Genomic DNA, 14,920 nt, shown 5'->3' with positions numbered 1-14,920 from the left:
AGTACACAACAAAACCGACAACATCCCTATGCGGCGAAAACCACTAACACAGAACACAACCACCAAAAACACAAAAAAAAACAGGCTACCTAAATATCGCTCCCAATCAGAAACAACGACTGACACCTGCCTCTAATTCGGGAACCACACCAGGCCACCAATGCCCACCCCACATCACACTCTGACCAAACAAAACAGAACGAAACATACAAAGCAATCTATGGTCAGGGCGTGCACACCAGGGAGGTTGAAGGAATTGTTCAACTAGCGCTCCGAGACAGCTATGCGTGAGACAGATCGGGGAAGGTACCACAACATTTCTGCAGCCATTGAAAGTCCCAAGAACACAGTTGGCCTCCATCATTCTTACATGGAAGAAGTTCGGAACCACCAAGACCGCTTCCTAGAGCTGACTGCCCGGTCAAACTGAGCAATCGCGGAGAAGGGCTTTAGGTCAGGACCTAGATAGCAGCATCAAGCCTTGCTGGAGGACTCTAGCATACCAGCATCAGCCCCTGCTGGCAGGACCCTAGATACCAGCATCAGCCTTGCTGAGAACCCTAATACCACCCCATCAGCCCTGCTGAGGACCCTAGATACCCAGCATCAGCCCGCTGGAGGACCCTAATGCCAGCATCAGCCCTCTGGAGGACCCTAGAGATGCCAGCATCAGCCCTGCTGGAGCGACCCTTAGACTAGCAGCATCAGCCCTTCTGGAGGACCCTACAGAAGAAACCAGCATCAGCCCTGCTGGAGGACCCTAGATAGCAGCTAACCAGCCCTGCTGGAGGACCCTAGATGAACCAGCGTCAGCCCCTGCTGGAGGACCCTAGATACCCAGCACTCAGCCCTGCTGGAGACCCTAGCATACCCAGCGTTCCAGTCCTCGGAGGACCCTAGATACCACGCTCAGCCTGCTGGAGGACCCTATATACCAGCGTCAAAGCCCTGCTGGAGGACCCTAGATACCAGCATCAGCCCTGCTGGAGACCCTAGATATCAACGTCAGTCTTCGTCTCTTCTCCAAGTAGGCTTTAGCACATCGATGACGACTAGTAGTCGCACTGACGCCAGCCTCTAAGTGCTGGAAAAGAGTCCTACTTCTCCGGATGCAGCTCCACCGCAATTCAAATGGCTGATATTCTAAGGAGATAAGCCCCGTTTTGCCCGGTGCTCCTCAAAAGTCCAAATGAAGAAATTCAATGAAGCGCGTGTAAACGCGCGTGGTAACTATGACTCTCACAATGGAAGGAGAGAGAGTGGAGAGAGCAGTACGTCTAGCAGTGGTGTGAAAGAGCATATGACTCGGGTTAGGTGAGAGCGGAGATCTTGCGTGTGGTTAGGGATGAGGTAGTATGGGTATGTAGCAATGACTGCTGGGATAGTGCGGGAGGAGCCAGTAACTCTGCGGGTTAGTGGAGAGGGGAGACTCTGGGTTAGGTGGAGAGGGGTGAGCTCCTGGGTTAGGTCGTAGGAGGAGACTCTTGGTAGGTGGAGGAGGGGGACTCTGGTTAGGTTGGAGGCAGGGATACCTCTGGGTAGTGTGGAGGAGGTTCGCGTATGGAGACCCAGTCTCTGGGTTAGTGGAGGAGGGTGGACTCTTGGGGTAGGTGGAGAGTGACCTAGGGAGCAGACTCTGGGTTAGTGAGGAGGGTACTCTGTGGTTAGGTGAGAGCGTAACTCTGTCGTTAGGTGGAGAGGGTCGAACTCCTGTGGTTAGGTCGAGAGGAGGAGGTGACTCTGTGAGTGGGGGGTTTACTCGTGGATAGTGGAGAGGGTGACTCGGTAGGGGGGGACTCTGTGTGATGGAGGGGCTGGTTAGGCGAGAGCAGTAAATCTCTGGTAAGGGGAAGGAGGGCGTCGACTCTTGGTTATGTGGCAGGAGGGTGATCGTGGTTAGGTGGAGGAGGGACGACTCTGGTGTTAGGTGAGGAGAGGTATACTCTGCGGTTAGGTAGAGGCAGAACCTGGGTTAGGTGGCCAGCGACGTAAATCTGTGGTTAGGTGGAGAGAGGATGACTCTTGGTTTAGGTGGACGGGAGTACTCTGGGGTTGTGAAGGAGGTGACCTGTGGTAAGTGTGGTAGCAGTGAGCGGGACTCTGGTGTTACGGTGGAGGGAGCGGTGATCTCGTGGGTCTAGTGGCAGGGCGGTGGACTCTGGTAGGTGTGGCAGGAGCTAACTCTGCTGTAGGTGGAGGAGGGACTGTAGGAGAGTATCTCGTGGTAGGAGTGAGTGTAGGGGTGGAGAGGGTGACTCTGGGTTAGGGTAGGAGGGTGACTCTGGGTTGAGGTGAGAGGAAGAGTACACTCTGTATTAGGTGGAAGGAGCTGACTCTGCTGGTTAGTGGAGGAGGCAGACTCTCTGGGGTTAGGTGGAGGAGCAGGTACTCTCTGGTTAGGTCGGAGAGCCGTAGCTCTAAGGGGTAGGGCCGGCGTGACTCGTGGTTAGTCGGAGGAGGGTGACTCTGGGTTAGGTGGAGGAGGGAGACTCTGGTTAGGTGGAGGAGGGGATACCTGTGGTTAGGTGGAGACGGGTGACTCTGTGTTGTGGAGAGGGGAGACTCTGTGGTTAGTGTAGGAGGTGGACTCTGTGTTAGGTGGAGGAGGGAAGAGACCTGGGTACGCTGGAGGCACAGCGGTACTGTTGGTAGGTGCGAGGAGGGGGAGACTCTGGGTTAGGTGGAGGAGGGGTGACTCTCGTTGTAGTTGGCAGAGGGAGACTCTGTGTATGTGGATGAGGGAGACCTGGCAGGTTAGTGGAGGAGGGTGACTCTGTGGCTTAGTGAATGGGAGCGGCGACTCTTGGTTAGGTGGGGGATGGCATCTAGGGTCCTCCAGCAGGGCTGATGCTGGTATCTAGGGTCCTCCAGCAGGGCTGATGCTGGTATCTAGGGTTCTCCAGCAAGGCTGATGCTGGTATCTAGGGTCCTCCAGCAGGGCTGATGCTGGTATCTAGAGTCCTCCAGCAAGGCTGATGCTGCTATCTAGGGTCCCTGACCAAAGCCCTTCTCCCCCGATTGCTCAGTTTGACCGGGCAGTCAGCTCTAGGAAGGGTCTTGGTGGTTCCAAACTTCTTCCATGTAAGAATGATGGAGGCCACTGTGTTCTTGGGGACCTTCAATGCTGCAGAAATGTTGTGGTACCCTTCCCCAGATCTGTGCCTCCACGCAATACTGTCTCGGAGCGCTATTGACAATTCCTTCAACCTCCTGGTGTCACGCCCTGACCATAGATTGCTTTGTATGTTTCTATGTTTTGTTTGGTCAGAGTGTGATGTGGGTGGGCATTGGTGGCCTGGTGTGGTTCCCAATCAGAGGCAGGTGTCAGTCGTTGTCTCTGATTGGGAGCCATATTTAGGTAGCCTGTTTTTCTTTGTGTTTTGTGGGTGGTTGTTTCCTGTGTTAGTGTTTTCCCCATATGGGACTGTTTCGGGTTGTTTGTACTTTTGTTATTTTCGTTCAGTGTTCGTTTTGATATATTAAATTATCATTATGGACACTTACCACGCTGCGCATTCGTCCTCCGATCATTCATACTACTCCTCGTCAGACGAAGAGGACGAAACCCGTTACACCTGGCTTGGTTTTCGCTCTGAMATGCACTGTCAACTGTGGGACTTTATATAGACAGGTGTGTGCCTTTCCAAATCATGTCCAATCAATTGAATTTACCACAGGTGGACGCCAATCAGGTTGCAGAAACATCTCAAGAATTATCAATGGAAACAGGATGCACCTGAGTTCAATTTCAAGTCTCATAGCAAAGGGTCTGAATACTTATGTAAATCAGATTTTTATGTTTTTTATGTTTAGTAAATTTGCAAATATTTCGAAACACCTGTTTCGCTTTGAAATTATAGGGTATTGTTTGTAGATTGAGAAGGGGAAAACATATATTTAATACATTTTGGAATAAGGCTGTGATGTAACAACATGTGGAAAAGGGACGTGGTCTGAATACTTTCCGAAAGCACTGTAATTCTATTTTACCAATTACATTTACTTATGTATACTTACGTCTAATTTATTMTGCTTCCTGGGTAACAGCTTTGTTTAGGGGAGAGAAGTCTCACTGTCTAATTTATTCTGCTTCCTGGTTAACAGCTTTGTTTAGGGGAGAGAAGTCTCACTGTTTTTTCTAATTTAATTCTGCTTCTGTTAACAGCTTTGTTTAGGGAGAGAAGTCTCAACTGTCTAATTTTTCTGCTCCTGGTTAACAGCTTTTTTGTTTAGGGAGAGAAGTCTCACTGTCTAATTTATTTTGCTTCCTGTGAGAACTGACTGGAATAACATTCAGGATGATATTCTCTCCTCGGGTCTCTGGGTTGTAGAGACATTGTCTGTGTCCTTAATGGCACCACCACTCCCGATGTAGTGCACTACTTTTGACCAGGGAGCATGTTCCCATTTGGGATGTACCACTCTGACTGCTCCAGACAGGGAATATGAATGCAGTTTGGGATGTACCACTCTGACTGCTCCAGACAGGAACTCCAGATACTCAACTAACCTCTGGAGAGCCTTACGGTTGTGGCGAGAGCAGTTGCCGTACCAGGCGGTGATACAGCCCGACGGATGCTCTCGATTGTGCATCTGTAGAAGTTGTGAGTGCTTTGGTGACAAGCCGAATTTCTTCAGCCTCCTGAGTGAAGAGGCGCTGCTGCGCCTTCTTCACAACGCTGTCTGTGTGGGTGACCAATTCAGTTTGTCCGGGATGTGTACACCGAGGAACTTAAAACTTCCACCTTCTCCACTACTGTCCCGTCGATGTGGATAGGGGGGTGCTCCCTCTGCGTTTCCTGAAGTCCACAATCATCTCCTTTGTTTTGTTGACGTTGAGTTTGAGGTTATTTTCCTGACACCACACTCCGAGGGCCCTCACCTCCTCCCTGTAGGCCGTCTCGTCGTTGTTGTAATCAAGCCTACCACTGTAGTGTCATCCGCAAACTTGATGATTGAGTTGAGGCGTGCATGGCCACGCAGTCGTGGGTGAACAGGGAGTACAGGAGAGGGCTCAGAACGCACCCTTGTGGGGCCCCAATGTTGAGGATCAGCGGGTGAGATGTTTTACCTACCTTCACCACCTGGGCGGCCCGTCAGGATTCCAGGGACCCAGTTGCACAGGGCGGGTCGAGACCCAGGGTCTCGAGCTTGATGACGAGTTTGGAGGTACTATGGTGTTAAATTCTGAGCTGTAGTCGATGAACAGCATTTCTCCCACAATAGGTATTCCTCTTGTCCAGATGGGTTAGGGCAGTGTGCAGTGTGGTTGCGATTGCGTCGTCTGTGGACCTATTGGGTCGGTAAGTAAATTGGAGTGGGTCTAGGGTGTCAGGTAGGGTGGAGGTGATATGGTCCTTGACTAGTCTCTCCAAAGCACTTCATGATGACGAAGTGGTGCTACGGGGCGTAGTCGTTTAGCTCAGTTACCTTCGTTTCTTGGAACAGGAACAATGTTGCATGTTGCACAGCTTGGGAATGTGTTATGCAGTTATCGACAGAAAGAAATGACAGAGAGATGCTACTCATTGTGAAATGGTCAATTTAATGAACAACCTCTCATTGTATATATATATCTATAAAAATAACCCAGGTACAGGTTACAAGAATCTAAAGCTAATACATACATTATTAATTAATACACTTTTCTTTTCATTTTAAAGATACGTATCATAGTTTTTACAAAATATTGATCATGGAGAATTAAGCCGTTCTGAATGTCTGAAAAAACAATGATCCTGTGTGTGTAGATTATGTGTTGTAGATTATGTGTGTAGATCATTGTGTGTGAATTGTGTGTGTAGATTCCTGTGTGGTAGTGTGTGATCATGTGTGTGTGTAGATCCTGTGTGTAGATCCTGTGTGTGTAGATCCTGTGTGTAGATCCGTGTGTGTGTGTGTAGATCCTGTGTGTAGATCATGTGTGTGTAGATCTGTGTGTAGATCAGTGGTGAGATCATGTGTGTAGATATGTGTGTGTAGAGTCATGTGTGTGTAGATCCTGTGTTGTAGATTTGTGTGTGTAGATTCTGTTGTGTGTAGATCCTGTGTGTGTGTAAGATCATGTGTGTGTGTAGTCATGTGTGTGTGGGTAGATCCTGTGTGTGTGTGAGATCCTGTGTGTGTGTTAGATCCTGTGTGTGCAGATCCCGTGTGTAGATCCTGTGTGTAGACCCCGTGTGGAGACCCGTGTGTAGATCCCGTGTATGGCAGATCCCGTGTGTAGACCACGTGTGTAGACCCCGTGTGTTAGACCCCGTGTGTAGATACCGTGTGTAGACCCGGTGATGTAGACCCCGTGTGTAGACCACGTGTGTAGACCCCGTGTTGTAAGACCCCGTGTGTAACCCCCGTGTGTAGACCCCGTGTGTAGACCACGTGTTGTTATTTATTATTCAATAATAAACATGTAATAAAGCACAACAGTATTCCTTGTAATAATATGAACTTGTGAGATATTGCCTATTCAATTGTAAACCGCAAAAAAACACATTTTCAAAAGGCAATGGAACTATAAATTAAACTCCTGTCTTTCTACAGAGTTTATAGTCCACCTGCCAGAGGACTAAGGGCCTAATCGAGAGCTTGACTTTCTACAGAGTATATAGTCCACCTGCCAGAGGACTGAGGCCTAATCGAGATCGTCTTTCTACAGAGTATATAGTCCACCTGCCAGAGGACTAAGGAACTCATTTTGAGCTTGTCTTTCTACAGAGTATATATGTCCACCTGCCAGAGGACTAAGAGGCCTAATCGAGAGTTGACTTTCTTACAAGCTAAATCAGAGTATAAAGTCCACACCTGCCAGAGGACTGAGGCGTAATGTCGATGAGCTTTGACTTTCTACAGAGTATATAGTCCACCTGCCCAGAGACTAAGAACTAATTTTGAGCTTGACTTTCTACAGAGTATATAGTCCACCTGCCAGAGGACTGAGGGCCTAATCGAGAGCTTGGAATTGAATGGTTCTATCGGCATTTTTTGTGAAAATGGAGTTATTGAAATATTTTTGTTCTGTACAATGTCTACCTATATAGTGCTGTAAATATGTTGGTAAAGACTACATGTTAAAATTGATCACACCGTTCAAACCAATGAGGTTTCGGGAACTTTAAAGCCAAATACCTCAGAATCATCTTTTTACAGATAGACCCTTATCCTTTTAAAGTCACGTATTGTATGGCAATCTACTTCTTCAATAGTAAAGTCCCAAACAGACGACGCTGATGGAGATGAATTGCTCTCAAATCCACAGTGTTTTAAACATCTCTACTCTCTTGCTGATCGCTGGGTGCAGTAGAAAGCTAAACAAACCAATAACGGCTATAGAATTCTTATTCAGGATTTCTCCAAWGTGTGTTTTAGTTCTCTGTTATGTTGTTGTTTATGTCATGTGTTGTTGTTTATATCGTGACGTCATGTTGGTTGTCGGGATGTCAGATACAGATTCCTGGAATTCTCTGGGTCCATCCCTTATACACAGGCTTAAGGAAGCTGAGGATTGTGGGAAACCTTCTCCAAGACAAGTCTTTGGCATGATGAGTTAGCTGTATGTCACCACAAATGATGACAAAGGGGATATTGGGATCTTTTACAGGTGTCTCAAAATTCACTGAATAATGAATGAAAAAGTTCGTTTTTTTAAACTTGGAGAATGGAATCAGTCCGCTGTGCTGCTGAGAAGAAGTCTTATCAGTCTCAGATCCACTAACAAGCCTGGAGCTCCATGGAAACACAGTCCTGCTTCTGTGTTGTCCAATCAATGATGTCTGCTTCTGTGTTGTCCAATCAATGATGTCTGCTTCTGTGTTGTCCAATCAATGATGTCTGCTTCTGTGCAGCACTGCAGTTCTCTGTTAGAACCTGCTGTTGTTGTTGTGAGAAGTTGATGGGGGTTTTTTTCTGTAGGAAATGTTTATTTTTACCTTTGACTTCATCACATCTTCACTTTCTATTTAACGTTGTGTGAAACTTTAATTAAATGATCAATGCAGGATGTCCATTAACATGTGCAAAATAGACATAGAAGACTCCTCCATTTCTTCCACGGGAATAAAACATCTGTGAGAGACAGAGAGAGAGAACAGAGTTAGAAACAGGGGAGTAGCACTAGAGCAATATAACAACAGTGATTATGTTTTGTCTGATTCAAACCAACACTGGTGTTCAGATTGGTTACTGAAATGAACCAACCTGACCTTCCTCTACATTACCAGAGTTACCTAACTACCAGTGGTGTTCCAGTGTAGACCAGAGTCTACCTAACTACCAGTGGTGCTCCAGTGTAGATCAGAGTCTACCTAACTACCAGTGGTGTTCCAGTGTAGATCAGAGTCTACCTAACTACCAGTGGTGTTCCAGTGTAGATCAGAAGGTCTACCTAAGTAGCCAGTGGTGTTCCATGTAGATGCAGAAGTCCTACTAACTACCAGTGGTGTTCCAGTGTAGATCAGAGTCTACCTAAACTACCAGTGGTTGTTCCAGTGTAGATCAGAGTCTTACCTAACTACCAGTGGTGTTCCAGTGTAGATCAGAGTCTACCTAACTACCAGTGGTGTCCCCAGTGTAGATCAGAGTCTACCTAACTACCAGTGGGTTCCAGTGTAGATCAGAGTCTACCTAACTACCAGTGGTGTTCCAGTGTAGATCAGAGTCTACCTAACTACCAGTGGTGTTCCATGTAGATCAGAGTCTACCTAACTACCAGTGGTGTTCCAGTGTAGATCAGAGTCAACCTAACTACCAGTGGTTTTCCAGTGTAGATCAGAGTCTACCTAACTACCAGTGGTGTTCCAATGTAGATCAGAGTCTCCCTAACTACCAGTGGTGTTCCAGTGTAGATCAGAGTCTACCTAACTACCAGTGGTGTTCCAGTGTAGATCAGAGTCTACCTAACTACCAGTGGTGTTCCAGTGTAGATCAGAGTCTACTAACTACCAGTGGTGTTCCAGTGAGATCAGAGTCTACTAACTACCAGTGGTGGTTCCAGTGTAGATCAGAGTCTACCTAACTACCAGTGGTGTTCCAGTGTAGATCAGAGTCTACCTACCTACAGTGGTGTTCCAGTGGCATGTCAGAGTCTACCTAACTACAGTGGTGTTCCAGTGTAGATCAGAGTCTACCTAACTACCAGTGGTGTTCCATGTGAGATCAGAGTCTACCTAACTACCAGTGGTGTTCCAGTGTAGATCAGATCAGTCTACCTATACCAGTGGTGGTTCCAGTGTAGATCAGAGTCTACCTAACTCCAGTGTTGTGTTCCAGTGTAGTCAGTAGATCTAGTCTACCTAACTACCATGGTGTTCCGTGTAGATAGAGTCTACCTAACTACCTAGTGGTGTCCAGTGTAGATCAGAGTCTACCTAACTACCAGTGGTGTTCCAGTGTAGAATCAGAGTCTACCAACACCATAACTACCAGTGGTGTTCCTCAGTGTCAAGATCAGAGTTTCCTACCTACCAGTGGTGTTCCAGTGTAGATCAGAGTCTACTAAACTACACACGAGTGGTGTTCAGTGTAGATCAGAGTCTACCTAACTACCAGTGGTGTTCCAGTGTAGATCAGAGTCTACCTAACTACCAGTGGTGTTCCAGTGTAGATCAGAGTCTACCTACTACCAGTGGTGTTCCAGTGAGATCAGAGTCTACCTAACTACAGTGGTGTTCCAGTGAGTAGCAAGAGTCTACTAACTACCAGTGGTGTTCCAGTGTAGATCAGAGTCTACCTAACTACCAGTGGTGTTCCAGTGTAGATCAGAGTCTACTAACTACCAGTGGTGTTCCAGTGTGGATCAGAGTCTACCTAACTACCAGTGGTGTTCCAGTGTAGATCAGAGTCTACCTAACTACCAGTGGTGTTCCATCGTGTAGATCAGGTCTACTTAACTACGTGAGTGTGTTCGATGTAGATCAGAGTCTACCTAACTACCATTGGTGTTCAGTGTAGATCAGAGTCTACTAACTACCAGTGGTGTTCCAGTGTAGATCAGAGTCTACTAACTACCAGTGGTGTTCCAGTGTAGATCAGAGTCTACCTAACTACCAGTGGTGTTCCAGTGCAGATCAGAGTGTCGTACCTACCAGTGGTGTTCCAGTGTAGATCAGAGTCTACCTAACTACAGTGGTGTTCCAGTGTAGATCAGAGTCTACCTAACTACCAGTGGTGTTCCAGTGTAGATCAGAGTCTACCTAACTACCAGTGGTGTTCCAGTGTAGATCAGAGTCTACCTACCTACCAGTGGTGTTCCAGTGTAGATCAGAGTCTACCTACTACCAGTGGTGTTCCAGTGTAGATCAGAGTCTACCTAACTACCAGTGGTGTTCCAGTGTAGATCAGAGTCTACTAACTACCAGTGGTGTTCCAGTGTAGATCAGAGTCTACCTAACTACCAGTGGTGTTCCAGTGCAGATTCAGAGAGTCTACCTAACTACCAGTGGTGTTCCAGTGTAGATCAGAGTCTACCTAACATCCAGTGGTGTTCCAGTGCAGATCAGAGTCTACGCTAACTACCATGGGCCAACACTGAGTCTGATAAGATCTGTCACATGGGCCAACATTGAGTATACAACGCATTAGGTACACCTGCTCTTTCCATGACAGACTGACCAGGTGAATCCAGGTGAAAGCTATGATCCCTTATTGATGTCACTTGTTAAATCCACTTCAAAATTGTAGTTGAAGGGGAGGAGACGGGTTAAAGAATGATTTTCAAGCCTTGAGCAATTGAGACATGGATTGTATGTGTGCCATTCAGATGGTGAAGCGGCGAGACAAAATATTTAAGTGCCTTTGAACAGGGTATGTAGTAGGTGCCTGGCTCACCGGTTTGAGTGTGTCAAGAACTGCAAACTGCTGGGTTTTTCACACTGAACAGGTTCCTGTGTGTATCAAGAATGGTCCACCACCCAAGGAGACATCCAGCCAACTTGACACAACTGTGGGAAGCATGTAGTCAAAATGGGCCAGCATCCCTGTGGAATGCTTTCGACACAGTGTAGTCCATGTCTCGACGATTGAGGCTGTTCTGAGGGCAAAATGGGGTGCAGCTCAATTATGCTTTGTTCACCAGTGTATAGTTGGCTGCATAGATAGTCAATGAGCATCATAACTAGCACGCAGTCTGTCTGCAGTGTGCTGAGGTAAACAGAGGCACTAGGCTGTACTAGACATCTAGCCACTGTCTGTAACAACACAATAATCACCAGCAGTGGGTGTTGAATACAGATGGAGAAATACAATAAAATGTTATTGGTCACGTCTACATGGTTCTAGCACGATGTTATTGTGAGTGTAGTGAAATGCTTATGCTTCTAGATCTGACAGTGCAGCAGTATCTAACAGGTAATATCTAACAATTCCACAACAAAACCTAATACACACAATCTAGTAAAGGAATGGGATAAGAATATATAAGTACAAAATATAGCGGGATGAACAGGTAGTGGCTCGGGTGGTTGTTGTCCTTGATGATCTTTTTGGCCTTCCTGTGACATCGGGTGGATTAGGTGTCCTGGAGGGCATGTAGTTTGCCCCCAGTGATGCGTTGTGCAGACCTCACTACCCTCTGGAGAGCCCTGTGGTTGAGGGCGGTGCAGTTGCCGTACCAGGCAGTGATACAGCCCGACAGGATGCTCTCGATTGTGCATCTGTAAATGTTTGTGAGTGTTTTTGGTGACAAGCCGAATTTCTTCAGTCTCCTGAGGTTGAAGAGACGCTGCTGTGCCTTCTTCACCACGCTGTCTGTTTGGGTGGACCATTACAGTTTGTCCGTGATGTGTACGCCGAGGAACTTAAAACTTTCCACCTTCTCCACTACTGTCCCGTCGATGTGGATAGGGGGGTGCTCCCTCTGCTGTTTCCTGAAGTCCACAATCATCTCTTTTGTTTTGCTGACGTTGAGTGAGAGGTTATTTTCCTGACACCACACTCCGAGGGCCCTCACCTCCTCCCTGTAGGCTGTCTTGTCATTTTCAGTAATCAAACCTACCACTGTTGTGTCATCTGCAAACTTGATGCTTAAGTTGGAGGTGTGCATGGCCACGCAGTCGTGGGTGAACATGGTGTACAGGAGAGGGCTCAGAACGCACCCTTGTGGGGCCCCAGTGTTGAGGATCAGGGGGTGGAGATGTTGTTACCTACCCTCACCACCAGGGGGCGGCCCGTCAGGAAGTCCAGGACCCAGTTTCACAGGGCGGGGTCGAGGCCCAGGGTCTCGAGCTTAATGACGAGTTTGGAGGGTACTATGGTGTTGAATGATGAGCTGTAGTCAATGAACAGCATTCTTACATAGGTATTCCTCTTGTACAGATGAGAYAGGGCAGTGTGCAGTGTGATGGTGATTGCATCGTCTGTGGACCTATTGGGGTGGTAAGCAAATTGAATTGGGTCTATGGTATCAGGTAGGGTGGAGGTGATATGGTCCTTGACTAGTCTCTCAAAGCACTTTATGATGACAGAAGTGAGTGGTACGGGGCGATAGTCATTTAGTTCAGTTACCTTTGCTTTTTTGGGTACAGGAACAATGGTGGCCATCTTGAAGCATGTGGGTACAGCAGACTGGGATAGGGAGAGATTGAATATGTCCATAAACGCACCAGCCAGCTGGTCTGCGCATGCTCTGAGGACGCAGCTAGGGATGCCGTCTGGGCCCGCAGCCTTGCGAGGGTTAACACTTTTAAATGTTTTACTCATGTTGACCATGGAGAAGGAGAGCCCACAGTCTTTGGTAGCGGGCCGCATCGGTGGCACTGTATTGTCATCAAAGCGCGCAAGTTTTTTAATTTGTCTGGAAGCAAGACGTTGATGTCTMCGACAGGGCTGTAATCYGTGATTGTCTGTAGAACCTGCCCCATACGTCTCGTGTTTGAGCCGTTGTATTGCGACTCCACTTTGTCTCTATACTGAAACTTTGCTTGTTTGATTGCCTTACGGATGGAATAACTACACTGTTTTATATTCGGCCATATTCCCAGTTGCCTTGCCATGATTAAATGCGGTGGTACAGTACGTGCTTTCAGTTTTGCGCGAATGCTGCCATCAATCCACGGTTTCTGGTTCGGGAAGGTTTTCATTGTCAAAGTGGGTACAACATCTCCTATACACTTCCTTATNAGTTTTGCGCGAATGCTGCCATCAATCCACGGTTTCTGGTTCGGGAAGGTTTTCATTGTCAAAGTGGGTACAACATCTCCTATACACTTCCTTATTAACTCGCTCACCGAGTCAGCGTATACATCAATGTTGTTCTCTGAGGCTACCCGTAACTTATCCTAGTCCAGGTGATCGAAGCAATCTTGAAGCGTGGAATCCGATTGGTCAGACCAGTGTTGGATAGACTTAAGCACGGGCGCTTCCTGTTTTAGTTTCTGCCTATAGGAGGGGGGCAACAAGATGGAGTCATGGTCAGATTTGCCAAAAGGAGGGCCTTGTATGCATTGCGGAAGTTATAGTAGTAATGGTCGAGCGTGTTACTCGCTAGAGCATTCGATATGCTGATAAAATTTAGCTAGTCTTGTTCTCAAATTAGCTTTGTTAAAATCCCCAGCTACAATAAATGTAGCCTCAGGGTATATGGTTTCCAGTTTGCATAAAGTCCAGTGAAGTTCCTTGATGGCCTTCTTGGTATCCGCTTGCGGGGGATATACACGGCTGTGACAATATCTGAGGAGAGTTCTCTTGGGAGATAATACGGTCAGTATTTTATTGTGAGAAATTCTAGGTCAGGTGAACAAAAGGACTTGAGTTCCTGTATGTTGTTACAATTACACCATGAGTCATGAAACATACACCCCGACTTTCTTCTTACTGGAGAGATGTTTATACCTGTCGGCGCGATGCACTGAAAATCCCGTTGGCTGTACTGACTCCGACATCATGTCCTAGATAAGCCATGTTTCCGTGAAACAGAGTATGTTACTATCCCGGATATCTCTTTGGAAAACAACTCTTGCCCGACAACTGAAAAAGGACATTACGAGTAATATACTCGGAAGCGGTGGGTGGTGTGCGTGCATCTGAAGCCTCATTAGAAGAACGCTCCGGCATAAAAACAACCAGTCCTCTGACTGTGTTGTTTTGGGTCGGTTCCTGGAATCAATTAAAATGCTCAAGGAGGTGCAGACAAAGGATCCGCTTTGGGAAAGTCTTATTTAAGCATCAGCTGTCGGAGCAGCTTACCGATCACTGTAATCTGTAAATAGCACACCCAACTACCTCATCCCCATATTGTTACTTATCCTCTTGCTCCTTTGCACACCAGTATCTCTACTTGCACATCATCATCTGCACATCTATCACTCCAGTGTTAATACTAAATTGTAATTATTTCGCCTCTATGGCCTATTTAGTGCCTTACCTCCCTACTCTTCTACATTTGCACACACTGTACATAGATTGTTCTATTGTGTTATTGACTGTACATTTGTTTATGTGTAACTCTGTGTTTTTGTTGCACTGCTTTGCTTTATCTTGGCCAGGTCGCAGTTGTCAATGAGAACTTGTTCTCAACTGGCCTACCTGGTTAAATAAAGGTGAAATAAATAAATAAATAAATATTCCTGGTCGTAATTCTGGTTGTAAGTTGACGTCTCTCTGATATCCAATAGCTCTTCCTGGCTGTAATAACACTTAAGGCTTTATGGGCTAACAATGTAAGAAATAATACATGAAAAAGCAAAACACAGCACAGTTATCTAAGGACTAGAAGTGAAGCATTGAAATCCTACATTAAAAGCATCTTAAAAAAGTGTTTCTTCAGGATATAAAAGAGGCCCTGAATCTGCAGGCCTGATCTCCTCTGGAAGACCTATGGGTCCTAATGGCAAATGTCTCTTTTCATTTTCAATCTAGACTTTGAAATGGTCAACAGTGGCCTGCCAGAGGATCTCAGGCTGTGTCCTGGCTCGTCAGGAGATGAATGGTC

The 14,920-nt window shown here is 46.8% G+C and overlaps 1 long non-coding RNA gene across 1 annotated transcript in view; it reads right to left on the bottom strand.

Moving 5' to 3' along the window:
* Positions 1-6,715: 6,715 nt before the first annotated feature.
* The window catches only part of LOC112076316 (uncharacterized), a 12,186-nt gene continuing 3,981 nt past the window's right edge, over positions 6,716-14,920 (bottom strand). Inside the window, exons 2-3 of the long non-coding RNA XR_011477679.1 lie at positions 6,883-8,061; positions 6,716-6,749 (exon numbers count right to left, since the gene is read on the bottom strand). This is a non-coding gene — a long non-coding RNA (uncharacterized lncRNA). The remainder of the gene's footprint in view (positions 6,750-6,882; positions 8,062-14,920) is intronic.

Source organism: Salvelinus sp. IW2-2015, unplaced genomic scaffold (assembly GCF_002910315.2).
Source record: "Salvelinus sp. IW2-2015 unplaced genomic scaffold, ASM291031v2 Un_scaffold3688, whole genome shotgun sequence".
In the NCBI taxonomy this organism is placed as follows: domain Eukaryota; kingdom Metazoa; phylum Chordata; class Actinopteri; order Salmoniformes; family Salmonidae; genus Salvelinus; species Salvelinus sp. IW2-2015.
The sequence above is the reverse complement of the archived record's forward strand: the minus strand, read 5'-3'. Positions and strand labels throughout refer to the sequence as shown.